Source organism: Chenopodium quinoa, unplaced genomic scaffold (assembly GCF_001683475.1).
Source record: "Chenopodium quinoa cultivar QQ74 unplaced genomic scaffold, ASM168347v1, whole genome shotgun sequence".
Lineage (NCBI taxonomy): Eukaryota > Viridiplantae > Streptophyta > Magnoliopsida > Caryophyllales > Amaranthaceae > Chenopodium > Chenopodium quinoa.
In genome coordinates, this window is record NW_018743792.1 from 3,369,013 (window position 1) to 3,378,384 (window position 9,372).

Genomic DNA, 9,372 nt, shown 5'->3' on the forward strand with positions numbered 1-9,372 from the left:
TTGAACACGAGAATGACCCGACTTGGAAACGACCCGACTTGATAATAACCGCAAATTATTGACTTGAACCAAACCAGACTCAAACCCGAGAATGACTCGAACTGATTATAACCCGCAAATTATTAACATGAACCGAACCTGACTTGAACTCGAGAATGACCCTAACTCGTTTTAACCCGTGAAAACCCGAATTAAACCCGACCTATTATTCTCCCGACCCGAATGTAACCAGACCTGTTATTGATCCGACCTAAACCCGACCCAAACCCAATAAGATGTATGACCCGACTCAAGCATGACCCAACCTGACCCCCATAAGTTATGACATTAACCCGAATTGACTCGACCCGAGTTGACCCGACCCACACTTACCCGATCCAAACCTGACCCGTTTACCCGAATTGACAGGTCTTGTTACTTTTTAATTTTATTTTATGTATCTAGAAAATAATACGAACTGACTTAGTCTTTAAAAAATTGGCCTTATAAAAATAAAAACGACCTATAGATAATTCGAAAATAATATGACTTTTGGGAGCGACGACCCGTGACAATGTGCTCAAAATAAAACGTGATCAATTAGTAACCAGTTTAATAGGTTAAACAAGACACGTGTTGCAATGCAATTGGTTAAACTTTTTTTTTACAATTTTTTTTAAAAAAAATAATTTTTATGTGTTTTTAATACCCCAAACTCTCTCCTCCCTCCCATCCTCTCGTCAGCAACCTGAACCTTCCCATCCATTCCTCGTCAGCTAGCCCCACTCCTGCCTCCCGCGCACCACCACCTTATTTGAAATCTCCATGCCACCACCTCACCTCCCTTCCCCTCCACCTACTGCCGCAAATCCCCCACAAGGCACGACAACAACAACATTAACAACACCTCACTCAAATCTCCTGAATAAACCATCGCACCCATCACGCACTCCATCCTACATCCGCACCAAACACGTCAATCGGCACCACCAGCAGTACACGTCACTAATCCCACAACAATCAGTCGCTATTCTCCACCCTAGCTATATGACCACTACTGTTGAGGTAAATATTATTTTTTACTAACAAGTCAAATACCCTATCTTGTTCTAGAGTATTAAGGGGTTGTCCCTTTTGTTACTGGCTTCAAAAGATTGATAACCTTACTTACATAATAAAATAAACAATAAAGAAGTTTTACCAATGAAATTAAACAAGTTAGATTGCTAAGGAAACGAGTAGATAAACATATGACAAATTGATGCAAATGCTCTCCATTAATTGAAACATAAATTTAGACCTACCCAAAACCAAACCAAACCAAACCATTAATTGATGCAAATGCTCTCCATTAATTGTACAAGTTCGTAGACAACTAAAAATATCTACCCAAAACCAAACCCGATGATGAATAACCTTTTACTGCCATTATTGGTCGGGTTAAGTATTTAATCTCGGGAGTGCATAAATTCATTGTTCAGTCCAATACAGCTTACAAATCAGTCCACATTTCAGTCCAAAAATTTAGTTAAGCCTTGTCCAAACCTTATTATTAGCCCAAACCATTTTTAATTCATATCATTATTTATTAATTGAGCCCAATTAATAAAATTAAAAACCCCTAAACTTGAAAATGAGTCCGGAATGACAGAAACGACGCCTAATCTTGTGTTTTATTAAAAACAAGAAAAAAACGAATTTTAAAGAAGTTTCCAGAAATCCGAATTGCTACGCCACAACATATTTATCGTGCCACGACACATTTTTTACCCTATTTTATCTTTTTCACTCGTTTTCGTATTCAGAAATGATCAAAATTAGTACTGCGCCACGGTAACTATGCTTTGCCACGGTACCCAATGTCGTGATGCGATGCTCTTTTCTTCTGCGGCGCCTCATTTCTAGGGTTTTGGATCTCATCCCTCATTTCCCCTCTATATATACGAAGCTCATTTACAGTCTCGAGGCACGAATTCAGGTTCTCTTTCTCTCTTATGCTCTAGCCTTATACATTTGCCTTCCCAATCACACAATTCATCCTGTAAGCACTTCCCGGAGTCTGTACTTTATCCGAAGTTTCGTAGTTAAACCAAGGCGTGAACGATAGACCTTTTTGAGGGTTTGGCCCTAAATCAGCTTTACTTTCATTTAGTTTAATTTTCATTATTATTTATTAATTTCCTTGAAGTTATTACTAACATGTTTATTGTTTTATAGTTTCAAGCAAAAGCAAGCAAAGTAAGAATCATGTTTCTTTTGTTCTTATTATATTTCTAATGATTTATATTATTTCTGTCATATATTAATTGTTGGATTTATTATGGCTAAATTGCTTCCAATATTAATTCTTATTTCATATATTGATTGATCACCATATTGCATGTTAAAAGGGAGTATGTAATTGAAAATCACGACTAATAGATAATTTGGACCATCGATTTAGGTTCCTTTTTCATCTTGTTGTGATTCGAATTGATCACTAATGTTTAGAATTATGTGTGCATTTGTTGAGGTAATTATTTCTCTTTACCAACAAATTAAATACTCTATCTTGTTCTAGAGTATTAGGGGGCTGCCCCTCGAGTTACCGATTTCAAAGATTGATAACCTTGCTAACGTAAAACAAAACAATAAGGAAGCTTTTCCAAAAAAAGTAAAACAAGTTAGATTGCTTAAAGAAATGAGTAGATAAACGTATGACAAAAGATACAAATGCATTCCATTAATTAAAAGATAGAGTAAGGTCTACAATTGTACAAATTGAAGGAGAGGTTACCTCCATGGTTATTACAATTGGAAAAGACGAACGATTTTCAATACATGCTACTTGCTAAACTATACTATCGCTTGGCTACTAAGCCAAGGGAAACTACAAAAGCTAAGAAGAAAGCTTAAAAGAAATGAAATGCTTGTTGCAGATTGATTTGTTGCTGTCCTCTTTTGATCCTTGCACTTCTATTTATAGGAAAAATGGAGCGGTTATGGCTGACTCCCATAACCCTGGTTATCCTCTGAGGCCTAGCCTTGTTTTAATTAAAAAACAAAGCCGCAAAACTTAGCAAAATAGCAACCCCTTAATGGCCGAGTGCCTAGCATCCAAGTCAAGAGGCTAGGTGATTAGGGGATTTTTATCCACCAAGCGCCGTTTGACAAGTGGACCAACCAGGTTCCGCCACGCGTCCTCCACGGACCACTTAAGACACGCCACGTGTCCACCCATGCCAAATGGGACAACCGGCCGTCAAGGCCCATTTCAGTCTAGAAGCCCGATCGGCCCTAGGTTTACCTTAAACCTAGAGAGTTGCACGCTTCCCAAGGCTATAAATACTCGATTAATCCTCATTAATCAAGGGACGGAATAATTAACGGAACGGAGGAGAAACATTACGGAACACACTAATAACCGGCTGATCTCGCTAGCAAAGCAGATTACCTACATTAAATACTCTCACCTAGAGAGACCTTATTACTTTAATTTCTGTATTAATTACTCCTTAATCAGGTACTAACTTGACCGTTGGAGGCGGAGCTCTCAGGAGTCTCCGTTATTTTGCAGGTACAGGCGTCCGGTTCCAGTCTCGGAATTGTAGCTCTCCCGCAGGACATCAGAAAACCCCAAAACATTTGGCGCCGTCTGTGGGGAGAGTACTTCAGAGATGGCATCCAAGTCTGTACCGACCCCAGAAGAGAGGCGTCCCCTAGACGACCCTCAAGTTCAGTCGGACCATGATACCGAAAGTGAATTTGAAGTTGAAACTCATACAGCTCCAGACGGGACCCTAAGGGCCCGCCGTACCCGTCATACTGAAATAAGGGAACGGGAGTATCTTCAAACAGGAAGCGAGCCAGCAGGCGCACCGCTTGCTCGGCAACAGCCGACTGATGGGTCTGCTCCCATCACAAGGAACGAACTCATGACCTTCATGAGGGGATTCAAGGGAGAGATCCAAGAGTTGATCAACAAAAAACCGCCTGCTTCAGTCAAAGAGCAGGCGGCCAAAAAACCTTACACTTCACTGAAGAGGAAGCCAGTTCAAGGGCGAGAGGCGACTCCCCATCCTAAATCTAAGAAGCGGGAGCCGTCTGCTCTTGATTTCACAAAACTCCGTTATCCTACGGGAAATAGGAAACCGGTTCGTCATATTCAGGCGGATGGGTCAAAGCAAACGTTCACAGATGCTCGGCACCTGCTAGAGCAGAAGAAGAGTGACCGATTATCAGAGTCGGCTTCTACTTCAAATTTTCAGGACAGTTTGCGAAATGCCTCGATGAGGCCAACTCAGTCGTACCATGAGAGTCAGTCAGGCGGCACCTCCCGACAGTCTGGCTTTCATAGTGCGCAGGCGGTACCAAATTTGCCATTTGTGCCGCAACAACAATATTTTATGCAGCCACCTCCATTTGGTGGACCTGCAGCAAAAAACGTCCAACCTATGGACTGGCAGCTACGGCTGCTTAGACTTGGTGAACAGCCGTCGGCCTTCTCCAAGGAAATTACTGAAGCCGCTCAGCCGGCCAAAGTAAAAAATGTTTTAGTAGGCGCCTATGATGGCACTACTAACCCGGAAGACCATCTGATGGCATTCACCAACCTGATGTACCTTCAAGGGTTGGATGATCCCACTTGGTGCAAGTGTTTCCCAGCAACTCTCAAGGGAATTGCACAGCAATGGTTCGGCAACCTGCCGACTGGTTGTGTAAACAGTTTCAGGACGCTTGCTTACTTATTTGCCTCCAACTTTGCAATGAACATCCCTGCGAAGAAAACGACCCTTGATTTGGGAACAATTCAGCAGGGTGAAAAGGAGGGGCTTCGTTCCTACATCAGGCGGTTCAACCTGATGAGAATACAGATTCAAGGGTTACCGGATGAGGTAGCTTATACTGACTTTTTTAGAGGTCTCAAAGACGGGTCTACCTTCAAATTTGATTTAGTTCGAAAAAGGGTGGCGACTCTTCAAGAGGCCTTGATTGAAGCAGAAGCCTATATACAGGCGACTGATCTGTGTACAATGAAACAGTCGGACGGGAAGAGGTTCGACAATAGAGAAGGACGACAGAAACAGTCGTCCAACAAAGATGAAAAAAGAAAAGGGGTCTGGGCGGCTGATTCCTCTAAACAGCCGGCCAAGAAGAAAAAGGAATTCAAACCATACTCCCCAAAGTATGTGTTTAACAAGGATAACCAGTTTATCCTAAAAGAAATAAAGGGACGGCTCTCAATTGAGAAACCGCTCCCCATGAAGGGTTCTGCGAGCAACCGGAACCAAGACAAAATCTGTGCTTATCATGATGACATTGGTCATCACACCAACGACTGCATTAGTCTCATGCGGTACCTAGACCGCTTGGCTGATCAAGGTGATCTTGACACTTATGTCAAGAAATCTACGGGGAATACTTCCTCAAAAAAGCAGTCGGCCAAAAAGAATCAACAGGCCGACAGTTCCGATACAGATGATGCAGTCGTCTACACCATTGCAGGCGGCTTCTCAGGAGGCGGCCCCACTATTAGGGGCAACAAAGATAATATAAGGCGGTTAGATGTAAATTCCGTTCACCAAGAACGACCGTCCAAATATACATTTCCTGAGATTGTCATCACTGAAGAGGATCTAGGAGGAATAAGGGGGCCGCATGACGACCCTCTCGTTATTGAATGTAAAGTGGCCAACCAGAGAGTTGGTCGAATCCTCATAGATACTGGGAGCTCTTCAGATCTCATCAGCAGCAAATGTCTGTCAAAACTGAAATATCAGACGGACTGCATACATCCGGCCTCCCACCCTTTAATAGGGTTTGGAGGAGGAGTCGTCCACCCACTGGGACGAGTTGATCTACCCGTCCGCCTGGGCGAAAAAGGGGAGGGACGACACATGGTAGTCCGATTCCTAGTTGTAGAGGAACTCTCTGCCTACAACATGATTCTGGGTCGCCCAACCCTGAATAGTGCCAAGGCTGTTATAATCCCGTCACTTATGCTGCTTAAGTTTGAAAGGGACAATGGAACAGTCGGCTCCCTAAGGGGAGATCAGAGGATGGCCCGAGAGTGCTATCTCTCGGATGTCAAACCCACTGCTAAGGCCACTGGGTCAAGTGGAGAAAAAACAGACCTTGACAATGTCAAGGAAAGTGCGCCTGTTCAAGAAACAGGCGACAGAAAAAGAAAGGCGTCCCAGACAGAGTCCGCCAGAAAGGCAAGAAAATAGCAATCATTGGCAGAGGACCGGCCGGATGAGTTCCGCCCTCAGCCGGCTGGTGAGCATACGGACCTGATATTAGACGACTCCCGCCCTGACCGAACAGTCAAAGTTGGGACGACTGCTCTGGGAAACCTTGGTGATGACTTTCACAACCTGTTGAAAGAATACAAGGACATCTTTGCATTTGAAGTCCATGAAATGCCAGGCATTAGTCCTGATCTGGCAGTACACAAACTCGCTGTGGATCCGAAAAAGAAGCCGGTACGGCAAAAGAAGCGGAACCAGGGTGAAGAAAGAGGTCAGGCGGCCGCCGCCGAAGTCAAAAAATTACTTGATGCAGGGTTCATTCGGCAATGTTACTTCCCAGATTGGGTTGCAAATGTGGTACTTGTTAAAAAGCCGAATGGCACCTGGCGAATGTGTGTAGACTACACAGACTTGAACAAGGCGTGCCCCAAAGACAGTTACCCTCTGCCCAAAATTGATAACCTGGTCGACTCAACAGCCGGCCATGCCTTGATGAGTTTTATGGACGCCTATTCTGGTTTTCATCAAATTCCTTTGTGGAAGAAAGATCAGGAGAAGACGGCCTTCGTCACTGATCAGGGATTATACTGTTATACGGTCATGCCGTTTGGTCTTAAGAATGCCCCGGCTACATTCCAACGAATGATAAACACAGTGTTCTTTGATCAGATTGGGAGAAACGTCGAGGCATACATTGATGATATGATTGTTAAGACTAAACTTCAGAAAGATCATCTGACGGACCTCCGAGAAACTTTCGCCACACTCAGGCGGCACCATGTCATGCTCAATCCCAAGAAATGTGTATTTGGAGTTGAGTCTGGGAAATTTCTCGGATTCCTTATCAACCAGAGAGGAATAGAGGCGAACCCTGAGAAGGTACAGGCGGTCATTGACATGCAGTCGCCTCGTACCGTCCGAGAGGTTCAGAAGTTAACAGGTTGTCTGGCGGCCTTGGGAAGATTTCTAAGCCGATCAGGCGACAAATGCCTATACTTTTTCCAGGCAATTAAGAAAAAGGCAAGGTTTGAATGGGGGCCGGATGCTGAGGCCGCCTTCCAGAAATTAAAGGTTCACTTGCATTCCTTGCCAAGGCTGGTCAGCCCTTTGCCCAAAGAAAATCTCTACATGTACCTGGCCGTCTCTGATCATGCGTTAAGCGCGGTGCTCCTTGCTGAAAGGGACGGCTGTCAACTTCCGGTCTACTTTGTCAGTCACGTACTGAAAAATGCCGAGTTGAGGTATCCCCTAGTGGAGAAATTTGGTCTTGCACTCTTCATGGCTGTTAAAAAATTGAAGCCCTACTTTCTGGCACATGCAGTCGTCGTGTATACCGACCAACCGATCAAACGGCCCCTTACCACCATGGAGTCCTCCGGACGAATGATCAAATGGGCCATAGAAATGCAGAGTCTCGAAGTTACTTTCGAGCCTAGAAAAGCAGTGAAGGGGCAAGCCTTTGCTGACTTTATTGTAGAGATGACTCGTCCTCCTGACTCTCAAGTTCCAGACCAAGTCTGGAAGGTATATGTGGACGGAAGCTCTACTTCAAACGGTTGTGGAGCAGGCGTCGTATGTCAATCTCCAGAGGGCGACAGGTTCGAGTATGCTCTACGCTTCAGTTTCCAGGCTTCAAACAATGAGGCAGAATATGAAGCTTTACTAGCCGGGATCCGCATGTGTAAGGCGGCCGGGGCTAGGAAAATAGACGTCTGTTCTGATTCACAACTGATAGTGAGTCAGTACAATGGCGAATACGAAGCAACACATCCGGCCATGATCAAATATTTACAGGCGGTCCGACAAGCAGTCGGCTCCCTTGAGGATTTCCATCTGATCCAAGTACCGAGATCAGAAAACAACCAGGCAGATGCACTCTCGAAATTAGCATCATCCGCCTCCTCCGATACTCCTCGAACTGTGTTTTGGGAAGTAATGGAGAAGAGAAGCATCGAGGAAAATCCTATTGGAATTCTAGACAGAAGCTCAACCTGGATGGATTCAATCAGGGCATATCTGACAAACGGTACACTGCCGGATGATCCTCAACAGGCGGCATCACTGAAAAAACGAGCCTCCTGTTTTGAAATGATACAGGGGGAACTGCACAAGAGGGGGCACCTTCAACCCTTCTTAAAGTGTGTTACTCCTGAAAAGGGACGAGAGATACTAGATGATCTTCACTCTGGTTTCTGTGCTTCCCATATAGGTGGTAGGATGCTTGCTCAAAGGGCAAGGCGGCAGGGCTACTTTTGGCCTACTTTGGAAGCAGATGCAATGGAGATGGTGAAAAAATGTGACAAGTGCCAAAGGTTTGGCAAATTAATTCACCGTCCGGCTACTGACCTCACTACCATTCACAGCCCACTACCGTTTGCTAAGTGGGGCATGGACATTCTGGGTCCATATACGCCTGCTACAGGCGGCAGAAGGTATATACTTGTTGCCGTTGACTACTTCACTAAATGGGTAGAGGCGGAGGCTGTAAAGGGAATCAAGACGAAAGATGTAATTTCATTCATTTGGAAAAACGTCATCACTCGGTTCGGGGTTCCCATGTCTATGGTTTTTGATAATGGTCCCCAATTTGAGACGCCTGTTCTCAAAAGCTGGTTGGGAGACCAAGGAATTGGACATTACTTTGCATCTGTCGGCCGTCCACAAGCAAACGGCCAGGTAGAAGCCTTTAATAAAATCATCTCAGACGGTCTCAAGAAAAAAATTGAACGAGCAGGCGGCCTATGGGCAGATGAACTACCACATGTTCTTTGGGCCATTAGGACGACTGAAAAAGGGGCGACTGGAGAAACTCCATTCCTCCTAACTTATGGTGCAGAAGCTGTTCTTCCAATAGAACACTACGAGCCGACTCTTCGAGTAATGCTATATGACGAAGAGGCAAACTGGGAAGCTATGCGCCTGGCATTAGACTCACTTCCTGAAAAGAGGGGCAATGCTGTTTTGCGCCATGAAATCTACCGCCTGAGAATGACTAGATCATACAACAAAAAAGTGCACAGGCGTCCACTCAAAGTAGGGGACTTTGTACTTAGAAAAATGGAAGCAGTTGGTAGGGCTAACGAGTCTGGCAAACTAACTCCCAACTGGGAAGGACCCTACCGAATCTATGCGGAAGTCAGGGACGGTACCTACCGTCTGGAAA